We start from the raw sequence: 14,309 nt of genomic DNA, 5'->3' as shown, positions 1-14,309 counted from the left end.
TCTAGCTGGTCCATCATAATAAAATAGAGACAATAGATCTAGTCGGTATGCCATAATATAATAGAGACAGTAGATCTAGCTGGTCTAACATAATATAATCCAGACTGTAGATCTAGCTGTTCTGTCATAATATAGTAGAGACAGTAGATTTAGCTGGTATGTCATAATATAATAGAGACATCTGGTGCCATCTAGTGGACAAATCAGGATACAACACATGGAACATTGCCATTGAGTGGACACATGGAGCACTGCCATCTAGTGGACAGATCAGGATACAACACATGGAGCACTGCCATCTAGTGGACATATCAGGATACAACACATAGAACCTCCATGCCTTGGAAGCTTTATTTGGCAAGTTGGCACCATAAACTGGTGTTGCTCAAGATAAACACACAATGACATAATAGTAAAATGCAATTTCCAATTTTACATTAACAATTAGAACATTAAACACATTGAAGCCTTTACATCATTCATCATGGACATAACACTACAACCTTCCTTCTGTTTGTAGTAATGAAGCCTTCACATCATTCATCATGGACACAACACTACAACTTTCCTTCTGTTAGTAGTAATGAAGTCTTTACATCATTCATCATGGACACAACACTACAACCTTCCTTCTGTTTGTAGTAATGAAGCTTTTACAACTGATACTGTCAGCTGGTTCCAGTCAGTGGTGTCTGTATGTTCTCATGATAAACTGACTCTAACTCTGTTGTGGAAACTTCACACCTCTCTGTTGCTGATGTTGTTGATGACAGTCAAGGCTGCAGTGTCTAAAGATAAGTCCGTTGGTGTGAAAAGGGAAGGAGGGAGAGAGAAGATAAGAGAAAGGAGAAGAAAAGAGATGGACTGACAGGGTTGTGGTTGTTCACCGCTGCTGAAGAGAGCATCTCATTCCATCCACCATGACGTTCTGATGAACAGGGTCACTAGGTAAAGAGAGAGGAGAGAGAGATGAGTGAGGGACAGAGGAGCTGATCCTGTCTACTACAGTGAAGACCTCCAACACCATGACGTTCTGATGAACAGGGTCACTAGGTAAAGAGAGAGGAGAGAGAGATGAGTGAGGGACAGAGGAGCTGATCCAGTCTACTACAGTGAAGACCTCCAACACCATGACGTTCTGATGAACAGGGTCACTAGGTAAAGAGAGAGAGAGATGAGTGAGGGACAGAGGAGCTGATCCAGTCTACTACAGTGAATACCTCCAACGCCATGACGTTCTGATGAACAGGGTCACTAGGTAAAGAGAGAGGAGAGAGAGATGAGTGAGGGACAGAGGAGCTGATCCTGTCTACTACAGTGAAGACCTCCAACACCATGACGTTCTGATGAACAGGGTCACTAGGTAAAGAGAGAGGAGAGAGAGATGAGTGAGGGACAGAGGAGCTGATCCAGTCTACTACAGTGAAGACCTCCAACACCACTGGGATAGTTATAGACCCCAACAGGTCTCAGTGTTTAATGTGTAGTTATATACATTTATAGACCCCAACAGGTCTCAGTGTTTAATGTGTAGTTAGATACATGTATACACCCCAACAGGTCTCAGTGTTTAATGTGTAGTTAGATACATTTATACACCCCAACGGGTCTCAGTGTTTAATGTGTAGTTAGATACTTTTATACACCCCAACAGGTCTCAGTGTTTAATGTGTAGTTAGATACTTTTATACACCCCAACAGGTCTCAGTGTTTAATGTGTAGTTAGATACATTCATACACCCCAACATAAGGCCTAATTATAATGACTGATTCAACCAGGTATTTGACTGGTGTTTTAAGTGTTTAGAACTCTGAATGTACATCACACAGAATATGTTGGTTCCCATGGAGACTAAAATAGACCCTGCTGCAGCAGTCAACAAAGGGAGGGCGTGTGGGTGATGTTGTTCCACATAGAGACGTATCAGAGCAGAAGATCTATGGCTGATTGAGGTTGTAGCTATATGTATATATTTGCGAAGGGGTGTGGGAGATGTTGTTCACAAATAGCTCTAATCTCAAACAGCCACAGATCTCCTGCTCTGAACAGCCTCTATTTTTACTAATATGTACAGTTGAAGTCGGGAAGTATACATACACTTTCGCCAAAAACATTTAAATTCAGTTTTTCACAATTCCTGACATTTAATGCTAGTAAAAATTCTTAGGTCAGTTAGGATCACCACTTTATTTTAAGAATGTGAAATGTCAGAATAATAGTAGAGAGAGTGATTTATTTCAGCTGTTATTTCATTCATCACATTCCCAGTGCGTCAGAAGTTTACATACACTCAATTAGTATTTGGTTGTTTAAATTGTTTAACTTGGGTCAAACGTTTCAGGTAGCTTTCCACAAGCTTCCACAATAAGTTGAGTGAATTCCTACTGACAGAGCTGGTGTAACTGAGTCAGGTTTGTAGGCCTCCTTGCTCGCACACACTTTTTCAGTTCTGCCCACATATTTTCTGTAGGATTGAGGTCAGGGCTTTGTGATGGCCACTCCAATACTTTGACTTTGTTGTCCTTAAGCCATTTTGCCACAACGTTGGACGTATGCTTGGGGTCATTGTCCATTTGGAAGACCCATTTGCGACCAAGCTTTAACTTCCTGACTGATGTCTTGAGATGTTGCTTCAATATATCCACATCATTTTCCAGCCTCATGATGCCATCTACTTTGTGAAGTGCACCAGTCTCTCCTGCAGCAAAGCACCCTCACAACATGATGCTGCCACCCCCGTGCTTCATGGTTGGGATGGAGTTCTTCGGCTTGCAAGCCTCCTCCCCATTTTTTCTCCAGACATAACGATGGTCATTATGGCCAAACAGTTCTATTTTTGTTTCATCAGAATAGAGGACATTTGTCAAAAAGTACAATCTTTGTCCCCATGTGCAGTTGCAAACTGTAGTCTGGCATTTTTATGGCTGTTTTGGAGCAGTGGCTTCTTCCTTGCTGAGCGGCCTTTCAGGTCACGGTCGTCCTCCTCTTCATCTGAAGACAATCACCCACAATCACCCACAATCACCCACAAACAAACAGTGCAACCCAGGCTACCTAAGTATGATTCTCAATCAGAGACAACTAATGACACTTGCCTCTGATTGAGAACCATACTAGGCCGTAACATAGAAATCCCAAATCATAGAAAATCAAACAGACTGCCCACCCAACTCATGCCCTGACCATACTAAATAAATACAAAACAAAGGACATGAAGGTCAGAACGTGACAGATACAGATATTTTGCACCGGTTTCCTCCAGCAACTTCACAAGGTCCTGTGATGTTGTTCTGGGATTGATTTGCACTTTTTGCACCAAAGTACATTCATCTCTAGGAGACAGAACACATCTCCTTCCTGAGCAGTATGACGGCTGGGTGGTCCCATGGTGTTTATACTTGCGTACTATTGTTTGTACAAATGAACGTGGTACCTTCAGGTGTTTGAAAATTGCAAAAAAAGGATGAACTAGACTTGTGGATGTCTTCAATTTATTTATGAGGTCTTAGCTGATTTCTTTTGATTTTCACATGATGTCAAGCAAAGAGGCACTGAGTTTGAAGGTAGGCCTTGAAATACATCCACAGGTACACCTCCAATTGACTCAAATGATGTCGATTAGCCTATCAGAAGCTTCTAAAGCCATAACATAATTTTCTGTAATTCAACAAGCTGTTTAAAGCACAGTCAACTTAGTGTAAGTAAACTTCTGACCCACTGGAATTGTGATACAGGAAATTATAAGTGAAATAATCTGTCTGTAAACATTTGTTGGAAAAAGTACTTGTGTCATGCACAAAGTAGATGTCCTAACGGACTTGCCAAAACTATAGCTTGTTAACAAGAAATTTGTGGAGTGGTTGAAAAACGAGTTTTAATGACTCCAACCTAAGTGTAACTTCCGACAACAACTGAACGTTCCCATTCAGACTAAAATAGCAGCAACAGTCAACAAAGGGAAGAAGAGGGATGTGCATGATTGTGCGTTTGTGCGTTTGTGTATATGTTGGGGGGTCTATGTGGGTCTCTCTGTGTGTGTGTCTGTGCGGATCTCCCTCTCTGTATCCGCTCACTACACAGTAAGTATTTTTGGACAAGAGCGTCTGCTAAATGACTCTCTGGACTAGAGCGTCTGCTAAACGACTGTCTACTGTAAGTCTCTCTGGAGTAGAGCGTCTGCTAAATGACTCTCTGGACTAGAGAGTCTGCTAAATGACTCTCTGGACTAGAGAGTCTGCTAAACGACTGTCTACTGTAAGTCTCTCTGGACTAGAGAGTCTGCTAAATGACTCTCTGGACTAGAGAGTCTGCTAAACGACTGTCTACTGTAAGTCTCTCTGGACTAGAGAGTCTGCTAAAATATTGTCTACTGTAAGTCTCTCTGGACTAGAGAGTCTGCTAAAAGATTGTCTACTGTAAGTCGCTAAATGACCAAAACATTAAAAAAATACATGTAAAATGTCTGTAGCTATATGTATATATGTGCGGAGGGGGTGTGGGAGATGTTGTTCACATATAGCTCTAACCTCAAACAGCCACAGATCTCCTGCTCTGATAAGTCTCTATGTATATCGGTGTGGTGGGCGGGGGAGACCTCTATTTTTAATGCTGTCAGTTGTAACTTGATGACTGCTTGATGACTGAGTCTTTTGAGCATCATGTTATACTGTTTAAATGTCAGCCACCAGACCAGAGCATCATGTTATACTGTTTAAATGTCAGCCACCAGACCAGAGCATCATGTTATACTGTTTAAATGTCAGCTACCAGACCAGAGCATCATGTTATACTGTTTAAATGTAAGCCACCAGACCAGAGCATCATGTTATACTGTTTAAATGTCAGCCACCAGACCAGAGCATCATGTTATACTGTTTAAATGTCAGCCACTAGAGCATCATGTTATACTGTTTAAATGTCAGCCACCAAACCAGAGCATCATGTTATACTGTTTAAATGTCAGCCACCAGACCAGAGCATCATGTAATACTGTTTAAATGTCAGCCACCAGACCAGAGCATCATGTTATACTGTTTAAATGTCAACCACCAGACCAGAGCATTATGTTATACTGTTTAAATGTCAGCCACCAGACCAGAGCATCATGTTATACTGTTTAAATGTCAGCCACCTGACCAGAGCATCATGTTATACTGTTTAAATGTCAGCCACCAAACCAGAGCATCATGTTATACTGTTTAAATGTCAGCCACCAGACCAGAGCATCATGTTATACTGTTTAAATGTCAGCCACCTGACCAGAGCATCATGTTATACTGTTTAAATGTCAGCCACCAAACCAGAGCATCATGTCATACTGTTTAAATGTCAGCCACCTGACCAGAGCATCATGTTATACTGTTTAAATGTCAGCCACCAAACCAGAGCATCATGTTATACTGTTTAAATGTCAGCCACCAGACCAGAGCATCATGTTATACCGTTTAAATGTCAACCACCAGTGTTGGCCATAACACTCTATAGCCCACATTCTTTACTGATTTCACTGAACTATTGTCTACTATCCTTGAGATCTATTATATAATCATTGTTGTTGGGCGATTTTAACATTCGTGTTGACAAAGAGACTGACTCCAAGGCCAATTAATTTCTGAATCATTTTAGCTCTATGGACTTTATCCAACATGTTGCTGGGCCCATCCATAACCACAGCCATACTCTGGACCTGGTTATTACCAAGGGGCATTCTACTGGGCCCACCCATAACCACAGCCATACTCTGGACCTGGTTATTACCAAGGGGCATTCTACTGGGCCCACCCATAACCACAGCCATACTCTGGACCTGGTTATTACCAAGGGGCATTCTACTGGGCCCACCCATAACCACAGCCATACTCTGGACCTGGTTATTACCAAGGGGCATTCTACTGGGCCCACCCATAACCACAGCCATACTCTGGACCTGGTTATTACCAAGGGGCTTTCTACTGGGCCCACCCGTAACCACAGCCATACTCTGGACCGGGTTATTACCAAGGGGCTTTCTACTGGGCCCACCCATAACCACAGCCATACTCTGGACCTGGTTATTACCAAGGGGTTTTCTATTGACATATCCTCTATTGTTGATGTTGCTTTATCTCTGATCACCACTGGGGATTCATACTACCTTGTTGCCCATAACAGGGTAATACTGAGCCCATTATTAAGAACATATTTAATTGAGTGGCTGAACAATATTCCACCACCTGTTCTGCCTTCCTCTTGTGGTGATTAAGTTGATCTTTAATAGTAAATTAAGGGCAACCATTGATGCCATAGATCCAGTAAAGTTGAAAAAGGACACATCCAAACGGACAGTCCCTTGATGAGTGAGGAAACTAATCAATTAAAGAGAAACTGTAGAGAGGAAGTGGATGAAGTCAAAGTTGCATTATGATGGTCCAGCATGATATTCTGAGAGAGCATCATATATAACAAGGCCATTAGAAATGAGAGCATCATATATAACAAGGCCATTAGCAATGAGAGAGCATTCAAAACAGTTTTTAATTGCATATCTGCCAGAGAACCTATGCTTTTCCTTACGGTACTTTTAAGTCATTCAGTTTTAATTGAATTGTTAACTTAATATGTTTTTTTATCCTATTGTCTTTGTTGTGTAGTAAATATTTTATTTTACATTTCCATAGATATGTATTTTTTTCCTGTGAAGCAAATTGTGTTGCATTCCGTGTCTGAAATGTTCTGTACAAATTACACCTCACTCACTCACTCACTCACTCACTCACTCACTCACTCACTCACTCTCACTCTCACTCTCACACACAACACCACACAACACCACACAACACCACACCACACCACACCACAATGCTACGTGCTACATCCTGCAAGCTACTTAGTGACAGATACTAGACCTCTGGGTGTAGTGGGTTGGGTGTTATACTGTCAGATACAAGGCCTCCAGGCCTGCCTGGTGTGTTCCTTGTTCTTCGTGATGCTCTCCGCGCTTTTAAACGGACCTCTGAGACTATCACAGTGCAGGTGCATTTATACGGAGACTTGATTACATACAGGTGGATTGTATTTATCATCATTAGTCATTTTGACTCAAATTATGTTAATTAGCCTATCAGAAGCTTTAAAGCCATAACGACTCCATAATGACTCCAACCTAAGTGTAACCTCCGACTACAACTGTACATTCCCATTCAGACTAAAATAGCTGCAACTTCCGATTTCAAATGTACATCCCACCTCAACTAAACATTGACTCTGTACAGCCTTGTAAATATTGTATTTTTTTTTTTTACTGCTACTCTTTAATTACTTGTTACTTTTATCTCATATTCTTTCTGTATTTTATTGAAACTGCACTGTCAGATAGGAACTCATAAGCATTTCACTGTAAGGTTGTATTCAATTTGATTTGTTTTTGACCTCAGCCTGTACATTAGGGTTAGTGATACAGTGATCTGGACCTACCTCAGTCTGTACATTAGGTTTAGTGATACAGTGATCTGGACCTACCTCAGTCTGTACATTAGGGTTAGTGATGTCAGTGATCTGGACCTACCTCAGTCTGTACATTAGGGTTAGTGATACAGTGATCTGGACCTACCTCAGTCTGTACATTAGGGTTAGTGATACAGTGATCTGGACCTACCTCAGTCTGTACATTAGGGTTAGTGATACAGTGATCTGGACCTACCTCAGTCTGTACATTAGGGTTAGTGATACAGTGATCTGGACCTACCTCATTCTGTACATTAGGGTTAGTGATACAGTGATCTGGACCTACCTCAGTCTGTACATTAGGGTTAGTGATACAGTGATCTGGACCTACCTCAGCCTGTACATTAGGGTTAGTGATACAGTGATCTGGACCTACCTCAGTCTGTACATTAGGGTTAGTGATACAGTGATCTGGACCTACCTCAGTCTGTACATTAGGGTTAGTGATTCAGTGATCTGGACCTACCTCAGTCTGTACATTAGAGTTAGTGATACAGTGATCTGGACCTACCTCAGTCTGTACATTAGGGTTAGTGATACAGTGATCTGGACCTACCTCATTCTGTACATTAGGGTTAGTGATACAGAGATCTGGACCTACCTCAGTCTGTACATTAGGGTTAGTGATACAGTGATCTGGACCTACCTCAGTCTGTACATTAGGGTTAGTGATACAGTGATCTGGACCTACCTCAGTCTGTACATTAGCGTTAGTGATACAGTGATCTGGACCTACCTCAGTCTGTACATTAGGTTAGTGATACAGTGATCTGGACCTACCTCAGTCTGTACATTAGGGTTAGTGATACAGTGATCTGGACCTACCTCAGTCTGTCCATTAGGTTAGTGATACAGTGATCTGGACCTACCTCAGTCTGTACATTAGGGTTAGTGATACAGTGATCTGGACCTACCTCAGTCTGTACATTAGGGTTAGTGATACAGTGATCTGGACCTACCTCAGTCTGTACATTAGGTTAGTGATACAGTGATCTGGACCTACCTCAGTCTGTACATTAGGGTTAGTGATACAGTGATCTGGACCTACCTCAGTCTGTACATTAGGGTTAGTGATACAGTGATCTGGACCTACCTCAGTCTGTCCATTAGGGTTAGTGATACAGTGATCTGGACCTACCTCAGTCTGTACATTAGGGTTAGTGATACAGTGATCTGGACCTACCTCAGTCTGTACATTAGGGTTAGTGATACAGTGATCTGGACCTACCTCAGTCTGTACATTAGGGTTAGTGATACAGTGATCTGGACCTCCAGTCTGTACATTAGGGTTAGTGACACAGTGATCTGGACCTACCTCAGTCTGTACATTAGGGTTAGTGATACAGTGATCTGGACCTACCTCAGTCTGTACATTAGGGTTAGTGATACAGTGATCTGGACCTACCTCAGTCTGTACATTAGGGTTAGTGATACAGTGATCTGGACCTACCTCAGTCTGTACATTAGGGTTAGTGATACAGTGATCTGGACCTACCTCAGTCTGTACATTAGGGTTAGTGATACAGTGATCTGGACCTACCTCAGTCTGTACATTAGGGTTAGTGATACAGTGATCTGGACCTACCTCAGTCTGTACATTAGGGTTAGTGACACAGTGATCTGGACCTACCTCAGTCTGTACATTAGGGTTAGTGACACAGTGATCTGGACCTACCTCAGTCTGTACATTAGGGTTAGTGATACAGTGATCTGGACCTACCTCAGTCTGTACATTAGGGTTAGTGATACAGTGATCTGGACCTACCTCAGTCTGTACATTAGGGGTTAGTGATACAGTGATCTGGACCTACACTCAGTCTGTACATTAGGTTAGTGATACAGTGATCTGGACCTACCTCAGTCTGTACATTAGGGTTAGTGATACAGTGATCTGGACCTACCTCAGTCTGTACATTAGGGTTAGTGATACAGTGATCTGACCTACCTCAGTCTGTCCATTAGGGTTATGATACAGTGATCTGGACCTACCTCAGTCTGTACATTAGGGTTAGTGATACAGTGATCTGGACCTAGTTAGTGATACAGTGATCTGGACCTACCTCAGTCTGAACATTAGGGTTAGTGATACAGTGATCTGGACCTACCTCAGTGATCTGGACCTACCTCAGTCTGTACATTAGGGTTAGTGATACAGAGATCTGGACCTACCTCAGTCTGTACATTAGGGTTAGTGATACAGTGATCTGGACCTACCTCAGTCTGTACATTACTTCCCTGGATCCAGATACAGCTCTACCTATAGGACACATAGGTTTAATTAGTTAAACTGGCAATATGTTATTTTTGTGGCGACCTGACAAAATGCACGTAGAAATGTCTCTTATAGATCTGTAATTAAAAAGTTAAAGCATGTCTTAGTAGCAGTGGATCTGGTCTATGTGATGTACGTTCTCTTATGTTTTGTTGTTGCCTTTTCAGAAACAGCTGAAACAACAATATTTTTGGTTCTAGAAAATATATTTCACAGTGGTTTTGATGGTACAATGATTCTCTACATTATGCACAGAAACTAAATGGGTCTTGCTGAGCCCTCTGGCACAAAATGGCTGCCGTGATCTCTACTTTTCATCATCATCATTGAGCCTGACCTGTCTGTCTGTCTGCACTGCTGAGTAGACAGGGTCTGGAACGACCTACTGACCTGTATCTCTGTCTGTCTGTCTTCACTGCTGAGTAGACAGGGTCTGGAACGACCTTCTGACCTGTATCTCTGTCTGTCTGTCTTCACTGCTGAGTAGACAGGGTCTGGAACGACCTACTGACCTGTATCTCTGTCTGTCTTCACTGCTGAGTAGACAGGGTCTGGAACGACCTACTGACCTGTATCTCTGTCTGTCTGTCTGTCTTCACTGCTGAGTAGACAGGGTCTGGAGCGACCTACTGACCTGTATCTCTGTCTGTCTGTCTTCACTGCTGAGTAGACAGGGTCTGGAACGACCTACTGACCTGTATCTCTGTCTGTCTGTCTTCACTGCTGAGTAGACAGGGTCTGTAACGACCTACTGACCTGTATCTCTGTCTGTCTGTCTTCACTGCTGAGTAGACAGGTCTGGAACCACCTACTGACCTGTCTCTCTGTCTGTCTTCACTGCTGAGTAGACAGGTCTGGAACGACCTTCTGACCTGTATCTCTGTCTGTCTGTCTTCACTGCTGAGTAGACAGGGTCTGGAAACGACCTACTGACCTGTCTCTCTGTCTGTCTTCACTGCTGAGTAGACAGGGTCTGGAACGACCTACTGACCTGTCTCTCTGTCTGTCTTCACTGCTGAGTAGACAGGGTCTGGAACGACCTACTGACCTGTCTCTCTGTCTGTCTTCACTGCTGAGTAGACAGGGTCTGGAACGACCTACTGACCTGTATCTCTGTCTGTCTTCACTGCTGAGTAGACAGGGTCTGGAACGACCTACTGACCTGTCTCTCTGTCTGTCTTCACTGCTGAGTAGACAGGGTCTGGAACGACCTACTGACCTGTCTCTCTGTCTGTCTTCACTGCTGAGTAGACAGGGGTCTGGAACGACCTACTGACCTGTCTGTCTGTCTTCACTGCTGAGTAGACAGGGTCTGGAACGACCTTCTGACCTGTATCTCTGTCTGTCTTCACTGCTGAGTAGACAGGGTCTGGGAACGACCTACTGACCTGTCTCTCCGTCTGTCTTCACTGCTGAGTAGACAGGGTCTGGAACGACCTACTGACCTGTATCTCTGTCTGTCTGTCTTCACTGCTGAGTAGACGGGGTCTGGAACAACGTTCTCTGAAAGAAACACATAAACAGGTCACAACTCGTGAGATACATACAACTATTGTTAAAAACACAGTAAATACATATGATTTACTCCAGAAAGATGAGGGAGTGTTGATGGTCATATGATTTACTCCAGAAAGATGAGGGGAGTGTTGATGGTCATATGATTTACTCCAGAAAGATGAGGGAGTGTTGATGGTCTCTCCTTCTTCCTCCTCCTCCTCCTGTTGTGTTGTCTCTTATCAGTGTGGTTGATGTCAGCATAGGTCACATCACCTGGACCAGATCCACCTGGAACTAAACACAGGAGAGAGGATATTAACACAGACTGGACCAGATCCACCTGGAACTAAACACAGGAGAGAGAGAGGATATTAACCTGTTGAAACTCTAGGGCGCAATTTCATTTTTGGATGAAAAAACGCCCCGTTTTAAACAAGATATTTTGTCACAAAAAGATGCTCGACTATGCATATAATTGGTAGCTTTGAAAAGAAAACACTCTGACGTGTCCAGAACTGCAAAGATATTCTCTGTGCGTGCCCTAGAACGTGAGCTTCAGGCAAAACCAAGATGAGACGGCATCCAGGAAATGAGCAGGATTTTTGAGGCTCTGTTTTCCATTGTCTCCTTATATGGCTGTGGAATGCGAGAGGAGTAAGTCTGCCCTTTCTGTCGTTTCCCAAGGTGTCTGCAGCATTGTGACGTATTTGTAGGCATATCATTGGAAGATTGACCATAAGAAACCACATTTACCAGGTGTCCGCCCGGTGTCCTGCGCGAAATTGGTGCACAAAAGTCAGCTGCAAGTATTTTTCCACAGAATTCAGAGGAGAATGCAGGCTTCCACGAACTGATATCAATGAAGAGATATGTGAAAAAACACCTTGAGGATTGATTCCAAACAACATTTGCCACGTTTCGGTCGATATTATGGAGTTAATTCGGAAAAAGTTTGACGTTGTAGGTAACTGAATTTTCGGTTCGTTTCGGTAGCCAAATGTGATGTACAAAACGGAGCGATTTCTCCTACACAGACGCTTTCAGGAAAAACTGCGCATTTGGTATGTAACTGAGAGTCTCCTCATTGAAAACATCCAAAGCTCTTCAAAGGTAAATGATTTTATTTATTTGGTTATCTGGATTTTGTGAAAATGTTGCGTGCTAAATGCTACTCAAAATGCTAAGCTAGCTTAGCATACTCTTACACAAATTAGTCAATTGCTATGGTTCAAAAGCATATTTTGAAAATCTGAGATGACAGTGTTGTTAAGAAAAGGCTAAGCTTGAGAGCAGGCTCATTATTTTCATTTTATTTGCGATTTTCAGAAATCGTTAACGTTGCGTTATGCTAATGAGCCTGAGGCTTTAGTCACGATCCCGCATCCGGGATGGGGAGTTTCAAGAGGTTTTAACACAGAGTGGACCAGATCCACCTGGAACTAAACACAAGAGAGAGAGAGAGGATATCAGCACAGACTGGACCAGATCCACCTGGAACCAAACACAGGTGAGAGAGAGGATATTAATACAGACTGGACCGGATCCACCTGGAACTAAACACAGGAGAGAGAAGATATTAACACAGACTGGACCAGATCTACCTGGAACTAAACACAGGAGAGAGAGAGAGGATATTAACAGACTGGACCGGATCAACCTGGAACTAAACACAGGAGAGAGAGAGAGGATATTAACACAGATGGACCAGATCCACAATGGAACTAAACACAGGAGAGAGAGTGGTTAACACAGACTGGACCAGTTGAGAGAGGGATAGTCACATTAACACAGACTGACCAGCTGAGAGAGGGACAGTCACATTGACACAGACTTGTCCAGCTGTATGAAGGAGTGTTATACAGTATTACAGCACCTGTGGTGTTATAGTGTTATACTGCATTACAGTACCTGTGGTGTTATACAGCATGGTAAACCTGTGGTGTTATAGTGTTATACAGTATTACAGTACCTGTGGTGTTATACAATATTACAGTACCTGTGGTGTTATAGTGTTATACAAGTATTACAGTACCTGTGGTGTTATAGTGTTATACAGCATTACAGTACCTGTGGTGTTATAGTGTTATACAGCATTACAGTACCTGTGGTGTTATAGTGTTATACAGTATTACAGTACCTGTGGTGTTATAGTTTTATACAGTACTACAGTACCTGTGGTGTTATAGTGTTATACAGTACTACAGTACCTGGGGTGTTATACAGTATTACAGTACCTGTGGTGTTAGTGTTATACAGTAGTACAGTACCTGTGGTGTTATAGTGTCATACAGTATTACAGTACGTGGTGTTATAGTGTTATACAGTATTACAGTACCTGTGGTGTTATAGTGTCATACAGTATTACAGTACGTGGTGTTATAGTGTCATACAGTATTACAGTACCTGTGGTGTTATAAGGTTATACAGTTCTACAGTACCTGTTATAGTGTTATAGTGTTATACAGTATTACAGTACCTGTGGTGTTATAGTGTTATACAGTTCTACAGTACCTGTGGTGTTATAGTGTTATACAGTATTACAGTACCTGTGGTGTTAGTGTTATACAGTAGTACAGTACCTGTGGTGTTATAGTGTCATACAGTATTACAGTACCTGTGGTGTTATAGTGTTATACAGTAGTACAGTACCTGTGGTGTTATAGTGTTATACAGCACTACAGTACCTGTGGTGTTGGAGGTCTTCACTGCAGAGTAGACTGGATCTGCTCCTGGAGACTTCTCTGGAGGAGACGAGACAACGGGTTGAAGACATAAAGACACTGTACTGTGCGCGTGTGTGTGTGTGTGTGTGTGTGTGTGTGTGTGTGTGTGTGTGTGTGTGTGTGTGTGTGTGTGTGTGTGTGTGTGTGTGTGTGCGTGCGTGCGTGCGTGCGTGTGTGCGTGTGTGTACACCTCTCCTTCTCCTGGGTTCTGGTTCCTGTATGATTCTCACGTCAGCATACGTAACATCTCTGGGTTCAGCTGCTCCATCTTTGTTCCTCTTGCAGAACAGGACCAGTAGAATGATCAGAGATGGAGAGAGCAGCCACCAACCCA

At 42.7% G+C, this 14,309-nt stretch overlaps 2 long non-coding RNA genes across 2 annotated transcripts; both read right to left on the bottom strand.

Moving 5' to 3' along the window:
- Positions 1 to 328: 328 nt before the first annotated feature.
- On the bottom strand, positions 329 to 11,260 carry LOC135509866 (uncharacterized). Its single transcript, XR_010450997.1, has 3 exons — positions 11,201 to 11,260; positions 9,698 to 9,740; positions 329 to 944 (listed from the first exon to the last, which is right to left on the bottom strand). It is a non-coding gene; the product is annotated as an uncharacterized LOC135509866 (long non-coding RNA).
- Positions 11,261 to 11,467: 207 nt separating this feature from the next.
- On the bottom strand, positions 11,468 to 14,279 carry LOC135509865 (uncharacterized). Its single transcript, XR_010450996.1, has 3 exons — positions 14,166 to 14,279; positions 13,937 to 13,993; positions 11,468 to 11,546 (listed from the first exon to the last, which is right to left on the bottom strand). It is a non-coding gene; the product is annotated as an uncharacterized LOC135509865 (long non-coding RNA).
- Positions 14,280 to 14,309: the final 30 nt, after the last annotated feature.

The sequence above is a fragment of the Oncorhynchus masou genome, chromosome 23 (genome assembly GCF_036934945.1).
Source record: "Oncorhynchus masou masou isolate Uvic2021 chromosome 23, UVic_Omas_1.1, whole genome shotgun sequence".
Taxonomy (NCBI): domain Eukaryota; kingdom Metazoa; phylum Chordata; class Actinopteri; order Salmoniformes; family Salmonidae; genus Oncorhynchus; species Oncorhynchus masou.
This window is presented reverse-complemented; position numbering and strand designations above follow the sequence as displayed.